General features: G+C 52.9%; 1 protein-coding gene across 1 annotated transcript in view; it reads right to left on the bottom strand.

Moving 5' to 3' along the window:
- ZBTB7C (zinc finger and BTB domain containing 7C) overlaps nt 1–10,594 on the bottom strand; it is a 296,924-nt gene that overhangs the window by 11,752 nt on the left and 274,578 nt on the right. The window lies entirely within an intron of this gene.

Raw genomic sequence — 10,594 nt, 5'->3', positions numbered from 1 at the left:
CCCCCCCCCCCCCCCCCGGCTTTGCCAGACCCCACCCGTGATTCAGAGCCCAGCTCGCAGGCTGGGCTTTTCCCTGTACCACGGGCTCTCTGCCGGGACCTCTAAGGCCCTTGGCCTTATTCTTCTCAATGGGCATCATATGCCATTTAGCCAAGGCTGTAGACGCTTCTTGTGGGCACGGTTCCACTGAATCCACTTCCTGCTCTGTGCACTACGGGAGTGGTGTCCACTACTCACTCACACAACATCCTCAGTCAAGGGCCGAGGTGGGGGAACGTTCCTGTCACTCACTACTCAGTGCTCCTGCTGGGAAAAAGCTCTGTTGTTTTGTTTTGTTTCCACAAAGCCTCTGCCTTGTGCAATGGATGAACATTTTGCTACTACTGGCTCCTGGTCTGAGCTGAGCTGTGGTTCCCCCTCTGCCTGCCCCAATTCATATGTTGAAATCTTAACGCTCAGTATCTCAGAATGTGACCCTATTCGGAGGGAAGGCTTTTAAAGAGGTGACCAAAGATCAAATGAGGTCACAGGGGCAGACCTTAATCTAGCATGACTGGTAAAATGTGAGTAGGACCCTGCACTCGGAGGGAGGGAAGACCCCATGAAGACACAGGGAGAAGATAAGCCAAGGGGAGAGGCCTCATAAGACACCAAACCTGCCCGACACCGCGATCCTGGACTTCCAGCTTCCAGAACTGGGGGAAAGTAGATTTCTGCTGTGTAAGCCCCCTGGTCTGTGGCTCTCGCTTGTGGCGGCCTGAGCAAACCGATACAGCTTCTAGGAATCTTAAAACTGAATTCTGTGGCCCATTTTCAGCACAGGAATGCGGCCTAGTGGTATATGTTTTGCCTTCTGACCTTATGTCATGCTTCGTCCTAGTTGATGGAGTTTCTATTCATTTGCAAATCTGGATCTTCTTTTTTTCTTTTTAAATAGTGACCTCCTATATATGTATGTCTGTAGGCTGTTTCACACGTAAGTAAACACTTCAACTCAGTGTTAAATTCGAGTACAGTCTTAGTTAATATATCATGTCTGTATTCTGTTACCCTCAGGAAAACACATCACCTGGAGGGAGAAGCCTCTTCTGAGACCCTTTAGGGTGAAGTGTGGCCAGTGACAGCCACCGGGAGGGAAAAGTGCAGGGCAGAGGACACCAGGGGATATCACCTCCCTTCAGGGAGCCAGACTCCCAAGTCCAAGTCCACAGATTCAACCTGGACAAAAAGCCACTTCCGTTTTTATGCAATGGCATCGAGGACCCCCTCTGCTTAGGGCAAAGCTTGATGGTAGCCCGTGCATAAATCCTAGCAAAAGCCTGGTCCTTACCCTGGTGCAATTACAGTGGAGAGAAAATAAAAATAAAAACAAAACCTGAAAGCTTCCATGCCCCAGTGGGAAGAGCTTTGGGGATTCCCACACATTTATCTTCTAGATGTTTCTACTTTGGGAAGGCAGGTGCAGGGGGAGCGGAGGAGTGGGAAGTGCCACATACACCATGGGTTCTTGAGTGGGGACTGGAGGCTCCGGGGACCTAGCAGGAAGTGCAGGGGCTCAGGAAGTTTCCCAGAAGGCTTTGGTGTCACCCTGCCTTCTCATCTTCAAAAGGGCCAGGGACCCCCACAGGCCATGCATTCAACTGTGACAGAGGAATATCAAGAGAAATGGGAGCTCCCCATCCACCCATCAGAATGGCTAAAATAAAAAATAGTGACAACACCAAATGCTGGTGAGGATGTGGGGAAACTGGATCATTCATCCATTACTGATGGGCATGTAAACTGGTAGAACCTCGCTGCCAAACAATTTGGTGGTTTCTTAAAAAACTAAATGTGTAACTGCCCTATGATGCAGCATTCTCGATCAAGCACTCTTGAGCATTTGTCCCAAAGAAATAAGAATGTAGGTTCACGCAAAGACCCGAATGCAAACATCCCCAGCAACTTTACACACAGCAGTCAATGACTGTAAAGAATCCAGAGGTTGTTCAATGGGTGAATGGTTCACCAAGCCAGAGTGCACCCATTCCATGGAGGACTAGTCAGCAATCAAGAGGAATGACTCATAAAAAAAGCCTGGATGAACCCGAGTGAGAAAAGCGGCACCAATAGGTTACATGCTGCATAATGCCATTTATATCATGTTCTTGAGGTGGTATCATTACAGAAATGGAGCACACAGGAGTGGTTGCTAGTAGCTAGGGAGGGGGTGGGCTGGGAGGGAGGTGGGCATGGCTATAAAAGGGCATCAGGAGGGCCCCTCCTGGTGATGGGAACATTCTGTATCTTGACTGTGTAGAGAGGTCAATACCTTGGTTGATGTTGTCCTGTGATTTTGAAAGATGCTACCGTTGGGGAGAACTGGGCAAAGTGTACATGGGATGTCTGGATTTTTTTCTTAAAACTACATGTGAATTGGGGTGCCTTGGGTGGCTCAGTCAGATAAGTGTCTGACTTCGGCTCAGGTCATGATCTCGTCGTTCGTGAGTTCGAACCCCGCATCGGGCTCTGTGCTGACGGCTCAGAGCCTGGAGCCTGCTTCGGATTCTGTGTCTCCCTCTCTTTCCGCCCCTCCCCTGCTCGTGCTTGTCTCTCTCTCTCAAAAACAAATACACATTAACATAAGCTAGGTTTCTATTTAAAAAAAAAAAAAAACTACATGTGAATCGACAAATTATGTCAAAAATAAAAAGCTTAATTAAAAAAGTCAAATGATAGAAAACAACTTAAACCAATAAGTAGATTGATCTCCTTCCACCCTAATGAGTGCCTATTATCATCTGTCGATAGTAGTGGGTGAGCCGGTGGGGAGAGGGAGGCTACTTTACTCAGAGTGGTCAGAGAAGGCCTCCTTGCAAAGTGTCATTTGAGCTGAGGCCTGGATGGTGAGAAGAAGCCAGTCATAGGATGATGTAGGGAACAGTGGGAACAGCAAGTGCAAAGTGGGCAGTCCCACTAAGGTGCTCTAGGTCTGGGGGGGCCAAGATCTTCTCTGAATGGCTCCATTGATCTTGGTTCTTGTCCACTGAAAAACCATTCCACAGCTGCATCTCTCTGGGGACTCAGACCCCTGTGAGGTCCTGTGTAGGACTCCCCTCTTCCTCTCTGACCAGGGAGGGCATCCCCACGCTGCAGGCCTCAGCTCTCTGTGCTGCAGAGAGTGTTCTGAGGCTCCCTCCTTCCCCTACACCCCAGGCCTCCCTGCTGTAATTGGTGGGGGCCGGAGGGAAAGCAGAGAACATGAGCAAGCGTTGCAGCTAGGCACTCTTCAGGACTGCCATGCCTATTACGGTCTCAGGAAGGCTGCTTTGTGGCAGTCAGGTGCAACACGATCTTCTGCGCAGTGAGTGAGGGGACCCGAGGACACTGGTCCCCATCCCCTGACCCCAGCTTCCTGCTTCAGACACTCAGGCCTTATAGGGCTGACTGGGAGGATTTAGGACAAGGCCAACCTTGGCCAACACCTTCTCTCTGCAGGCCAAGTGCCCGCCCTAAACAATGGGGTTCCCAAATGAGGGATCAGAGCCATCACCTGCCCTTAGTCCTGCTCATCTTCATGATAACTGGGGTACGGCTCCTATTATCATCACCACTCCTGTCTTACCGGGGAGGCAAAGGAAGCACAAATGGATAAATCACAGAGACACTGAGTCATGGCATAAAGATCTGAGCCTGAAGTCTGGCTCCACGGGCCATGCTCTCAACCACAACCAATCCACCTCCTTGCTTCACAAAGGTAACCAAGAGCGGCCAGGAGTCCTTGCCGTGCCTGAGTGGCTCAGACTCCAGGCATTCAGAGACGCTCAGGGGCACTTTTGTGGGGGAGGGTGGGAAGGATTTGGGTCAGCAGGAGAGAGAACAGCCTTGCCTCCCCGGGGGGGCCAAGCAGGCAGGGGCGGTGGGCAGATGAAGGCCTGGCCAGCCTCAGGAACTGCAGCATCAGAAAGTCTTCCCAAGCAAGTCCCAGGTCACTGCTTTGCTCAGAGTGGGCAGAGCGGCTCCTCTGTGGCCTCTGGAACTCAGCCACCCACTCCCTGGGCAGCCTCCCCTGGTGGTTTTGGCAAAGCTCTGCCAAAGGTGAGGGGTGGGGATGGAGCTAAGGCTCCATCTGGCTTTGCCTCCCACCTTCTGAGCACAGCCTACAGTCACCTGGATAAGCTGAGTGCCCACAGCACTGCTCTCAAATGTGTCCCACATCACACCCCTTCCTCTCTTCCCTAGAATCCCCCAAAACGAACCCTGCTTCTCAGCCTCCATGCCTTTGCTCCCAGCTGGAGAACACCCAATCTCCTCTATCTCCAGGGGGCCACATCCCACCCACATATCAGGAATTTTTCCGTCTCTCAGTTCAGATGCCGGGCCTCTCCCAGCTTTCCATCTCCTGACCACCTGATGCCTCCTGCCATTTATTTCACTCTGCCTTGTACTAGAACTTATTTCCTGTGTCTTGGCATTTCTGCTAGATCATAAGCTGCTGGCAGGCGGGCTGTCACTATGGTGCTTAGCACAGTCCTGGCACACAGTTGATTAAGGTCTAAGGCAGGGGCTCAGCAGCACCAAAATGACCGTTGGGCAGGTTGTTCACCATACAATGGCACCACAACTAAGGGCAGACTCAAAGATGTCACCTACCCCACCATTCTTGCTTCCTGGTAGGAAGGATTCATGCCCTTCCAAGTGAACAGGGCCGACCTGTGTAACCAATGAGATTCATGGACCTGACGGTGTGGTTACAAAAGACATTTGGGTGCGGGGGGGGGGGGGCAGCTGCCATGTTGTGGGGACACGCAAGCAGCCCTACGGGGAGGTACCCATGGCCTGAGACTGTGGCTTTCTGCCAGCTGCCAGCACCGGCTCACCAGCTGTGTGAATGAGCCACGGTGAGAGCAGGCCATTCAGCCCCAGTCAAGCCCTCGGATGACGGCGGCCACACTGACATGCTGTCATCCAGGGGGATGCAAGTCCCTGAAAGATGCGGAACCGGCACCACTTAGCCGCGGTGCTCCCGGATTCCTGACTGTGAGATAGCATATATCTGCTCACATTTTAAATGTCTAAATTCTAGCGTGATTTGTCACACAGCAGCAGGTCACTACACAGGGGCACTACTGACTTCATGGGCATGGTAGATGTGCGACATTTAGCATGACAATCGTCCGGCAGATGGCAGTTAAAATGCTTCCATCTTGCAAAATCAGTGTATTACGAAGTGATTTTGATAGATGCAAGTAGACATATTGAGGAAATGGCACCTTTTCCAAATTCCCACCAAGCTACCATATGGCAGCAGGGTCCTCGCGCTTAGAAACACCTTCTCGTCTCAGACGATGGTTTGTACACGACACTTCGACTGTTAAGTAAAATGCCCAAATCAGTAAAACCCCAGGAAATCAGTCCTTTATGGAAGGCCAAGTTTTCTTGCTTGCTAAGGGCTTATTCCTTTAAAGACCAAAAATATTTCAAATGTTTTCCAGAGAAAATTCTTACAATTCTTTAAGCTGCCCCCCAACCTTTTAAAACAGAGGAGATGTGACCCATTGAACTGTGGGTGGGTGGGCAGTGTCTGATCAGAGCCCACCGAGGAGAGGAGAGTGGCCATCCCTGTGCTAAATGTCGCATCCCTTGTGCCCTTGGAGCCAGGTCTGCTGGGACTGGAAATCAGGAGCCCATCGTGGCCCTGATGCCATTGGGAGCCCCTCTGCCTCTCTGGGCTTCTGTTTCTTCATCTTGTCATCGACAAGTCATGGAAAACCTGAGAAGTATTGTCATGACTTCGAGAAGCTACAAGTGCAAAATGGAGAGAGGAGGAGTGGGTAACAGGCCTGGGTGACCTGGGGCATGAAGGCTGGCCTGCCAGCCCAAGACTTTTCTCGCTGCTCCTGGGTTCTCAGCTTTCGTCCCATCCCTTTCCTGGAGGAGCGGATGTGACCTTGTCGTGGGGGCTGTTTTTCTAGGCAGGAGGCGGGGCTGCCTCTTGCTGTTTCATTGTCTCTTTGGGAAAAAGTACCCCCTCTATGCACTATGGGAGCTTCCTTGGCGACCCTAAGATTCCCATGCTCTGGAGGGCCCACAGACAGCCTGGTCCCCAAGGGAATGCCACACCACACCCCCACCTTCCCGCCCAGGCCCTCCATCTCCTTCCTCCCATCGCCCAAGCCAGGGCAGTCCTGTCTCCAAGAACAACACACTCAGGAAAGAGAATTACACACACACACACACGCACACACACACCCCAGAAATAAAGGGGCGGGAGAGAGGGGAAGAGGGGCTTGGAGACGGAGGAAGGAGGTGAAAGAGGAAGAACGCAGGGGAGGCCAAACCTTCTACTATGTGGTCATCATCCCAGAGGGCCTTCCCTGGGCCTCTGCCCTCGGGGGAAGGCTCTAGAGCTCAGGTGTGTCTGAGCGGCCCTATGTGACCAAAGCAGCATTTCTCACCTCTGGGTCTCTCTTTGTTCAAATGCAGAATGAGAACATTACCCCCTCCAGGTACTGTAGCTGCGCTCCCCCTCTCTCCCTACCAGGAGAAGGGGTCATGCCCCCGACAGAGGGGAGGAGGTGCTCCACTAAGAGAAGCCAAGAAGTGGTGGGGGTAGGGCGACTGGAAGGGGCTTGAATTTTGGTACTACTCTGTGTCCTGTAATAATAACCAAATCAGTCAAGCACGCCAGCCAGCATTCACGATAATTATCGATCCCAGCCACCATTTACGGACTGCTTGTAACATGCCGCTCATTGCACTTCTAATCCTTCCTCAATCGGCACAATTCTGAAAGGTACATATTTTTAACATCACCTCCAATTTAGAGACGAAGAAACAGGTATGGAGAGGGTCAGTGACCTGCCAGTGCCATAAGGCAGCAAGTGCTGGGTGGGATTGGCACCCAGCTGCATCCGACGCTGACACTCTTATCCATTCCCCTTACCACACTGCCTCCCGCCAAGTCTGGCTTGGGATCTGAACCCTCCTCCCCAAAGGCCATCTCTTACTTTAGAGATTCATCGGAGCCTGGGATGACGGATGTGTACGTGGGAGGGGGGTGGTGAGACCATGTATGTCAGGGGTCAGTACCAAGTACAAATGAGAGGTATGCACAGAAAGGCACCAGGCACCCATGGCCTGGGCAATCAGGCTAGGCTTCCAAGAGGAGGGGCCTTGTCCGTGCTGCACAGCTGAGAGAGCATTTCACTGGGCAGAGAGGCGACGTTATTTGGATGTCCAGAACCCTTCTGGAAGTGTGTTAAATCTGGATTCCAAGTGGAATCATGCAAGAAGCGATTCTCAGTCAGGCATGTGCCTGAAGTTGCTTGATGGCTATCTGATAACAGGAGGCCTACTCGGAGTGCTGGGGGCGAGGCCCGTTCTCAGAATGCCCAGGTCCATGTCGCTGCTTCCCCACTGATGGCCTCTGGGACATCGTATTACCTTCCTCGAGCTCAGTTTCCTCGTCTGTACAATGGGGCTGATAGTCCTGTCGACCTCACAGACTCATCCAATGGATCTAAGGAAGTAAGGCACAGAAAGTGCCTCCTGGTACAGTGTAGGCACTGGACAATTAGGTATCAGCAATTATGAAGTCCAGGAAGGACACGGACCTCACACTGATGTCTTGGCAGAGGGAAATAGGACCATATTGGGAACTACTCTGCCTTTTGCATAGTTTCCTAGAAGTCCACACTATTTAAGCACTTCTCCCAAGGATACTCTGAGAAGAACCCTTACACGCTGCCAGGGCCACCCCTTCCCAGGTCCTTCCATGCCTCCTATCTCATGTACTTCTGACCCATCAGGCAGGCAAGGCTGCCATAAACTTTATGCCCATTTTACAGACAAGGAAAATGAGGCATAAACAGGAGCCTTGCCCAAAGTCACAGAGTGGATTATTGTCAAGAGTTAGAACCAGGGTTCTGAGGTCCTAGCCTCTGGTCCCCTGATAGGCTACGGTGCCCCTGTGAGGTGCCCAGCTAGTCGGGGGCCCATGTTCTCAGACTAGTTTAACTAGGAATGTGAAGTGCATGGTAGGCAAATTACATACTCCTGCTGCCTCAGTTTGGAGGGAAAGAAGTGCCTCAATCTCACCTGCTCCAGGCAGGGTCTGATCCTTCCATGTCTGTGTCATTCCCAGGATGCCATCAAACAGGTACATAGTAGATGCTGAATGAATGAGATCAGTTCAATACATAGTGGGGGACAGGCTTGAAGTCACAAACGGCAGTGGGGTGGCTTGAACCCTGTGTCTTGGGCACATCCAACATTCGAACAGAGCCTTGTCATGCATATGGCATGTATACTCGTTCATTTCATCCTTATTGTGACCCCCATTTGATGGGGATCAGAGAGGCTACATGACCTGCCCGAAGTCACAAAGGGCTCCAGTCTGCTCCAGCAGAATCTCTTTCTTGTCCTCCATGGCTGCCTTGGTGGTGTGAGGTTTGGGACAATTCTATTGCTTTGATCCACAAGCCAGCACCTCTCCGAATCCTGCTCAGTTCAGCAAATCTGGGGCTCAGGATGATGCGTCCTTCTGCCAAAGCCCCAGGGCAGGCTGGCCCCAGCAGGGGCACACTGGGAGTGGTCCCACTGGTCTCCAGCCCCAGCTCCTCCCCTGCCTGGGCTTCGAGCTTCACAGCCACCCGGCAGAACCGAAGCTCGCATCCTTTGAGCAGGCTCTTACTCCTTGTGGTCTTTGTAGGTCCTGAAATCTGCAAGGGGCCGGTGGGCCAGGGCAAAAGAGGGGCGGGGAGGCCTGGCCCAAGCGGCTGGCCAGGCCCTCGGACCTCTGTCGGGCGGGCCCCACCCAGCCCTTGGCAGTTCCCTTGAGCGGGGGGCAGCCACACCCCTTGGCCCCGGAATGCCCCAGGGCCTCGGCTGCCCCAGAAGCTGGGGCCAGACATGTGGGCTGGGAGGCTGGGCAGGGCTACTTCAGCTTCCAGCCTGCCTGCTGGAGCACCCCAGGCAGGGCGCCCACAGCCAGGAGAGGCTGGCCTCACCTGCTCTGCCGCCCTGCCTGGGCACACCCAGAGCCCACAGTCCCCAGCTCGCCTTGGGCCTGGGGTTGGAGCTGGCAGCTGGTTTCTGTGAAATGAGCTCGGAGCTTTCCCTCCTCTGCCAAAGGTGATGGCCATGCCAGGTGCTCCTTTACAGCTGGAATTCAGCATCTCCCCCTTCCCCCCCTCCCCCGCACAGCACAACTGAGCTTCCCCTTCTCCTCCCACCGGCGCCTCATCTCCCCCCCATCCGCAGGACAAGACATGTGAGGGCCTGGTAGTCAGGCCTCCTGGGTTCTCATTCCCCCCGCGGCCAGAGGTTTCCCGTCGCAACGTCTGAGGGCCTGAAGGTTTTCCTCCTGTGACCAGGTCCTGCTTCACTGTTCTCTGCTGAAGTCCCCGAGTTAACACAGCTTTGTGCCTGTTTAGCTCTTTATTCTGAGAGGCTTGTCTGCACCCGCTTTTCTCCATACTTTCCCCAGGATCCTCGGTCTAGGAAGAATTACTTGGCCCACTTTGTTAATGAGAAACCTAAGCTCATGCTGGTAAACAGACTTGCCCAGGTCACAGAACTAGGTGAGTGACAGGGACCCCAGACCTCCTGCCTCGTAGCCCAGACCCCATCCACTGTATCATGTCGTAGCCCTTGCCCGCCATGCCCCTCACCACCATCACCCCACTGTCTCCCGCCACACCCTGCACTGGTTTGGTTTTATCAGAACAAGGTCTAGAACCACTCATAGGAGTTGGAGTAGGGGCAAAAGCCAGGGTGGGCTTCTCTCGCCTTAAGTTCTTACAGGAGTGAAGCATACCCTAGGGACGAACGTGAGGGGTGCCCAGGAGGGAGGCTTGAGAGATGGGCAAGGAGGAGCAAGGTGGGGGGCTCTGCACGGGACTTCGGTGCCGGAGAGCCGAGTGGGGGTGTATGAGTGTCAGGCTGTTCAATTACTCCTTGGAGGAAGCCCGTCTTCTTCACAGCGACAGCCTGCGAGCATGTGGGTGTGCAGGGGCCACGGCCCACAGCCCCTCACCCAAGGGGTGGGTTGGAGCCTTTTACTTTGCTAAGTACTTTCACCTCCTTGGTACTGTACCCATTTTACAGATAAGGAAACAGATGTAAAGTGAGGTCAAGGTCATAAAGCAATGGGTTAAAAGACTGTTGAAGAACTCACATATCCCCCCTGAGGCTACTGATTTCTTCTACTGCTGTGCAGTAACCTTGCAAGAAAGATTGAAAGAGCGGGTTCTCGAAGGGGCTGCGTGGCCTCAGGAACACAATGCGAGAGGGAGGCTGGAGGGGCTGCGGGTCGGCAGAGCAGGGGGGTCCTCTGCTGACGGCTGGAGCACTGGCTGGCTGGCCCGTGGGAGTCTGGGCCGGACAAATAATGTGGGGCCCCTTCAAGCTGCTGTTCTTTAATTATTTATTCACCCTTTATTTATTAGAAGGTGGGGCGAAGGGGGGCAGGGAAGACTTGTTTTCTTTTAAGAAAAATTGCACACCTCTTTATGTTCAAAATAAAGGATTTACTACTTGTGTTTATTACCGGCGATTTCCTGAGCCAGAAAACTCCTTGGGAGGCTTATTAAACCTTATTAAACCACTCAAA

This window comes from Hyaena hyaena, unplaced genomic scaffold (genome assembly GCF_003009895.1).
Source record: "Hyaena hyaena isolate Hyena2069 unplaced genomic scaffold, ASM300989v1 scaffold_33, whole genome shotgun sequence".
Classification (NCBI taxonomy): domain Eukaryota; kingdom Metazoa; phylum Chordata; class Mammalia; order Carnivora; family Hyaenidae; genus Hyaena; species Hyaena hyaena.
Note: the sequence above shows the minus strand (reverse complement) of the source record. Positions and strands in the feature narration are given on the sequence as shown.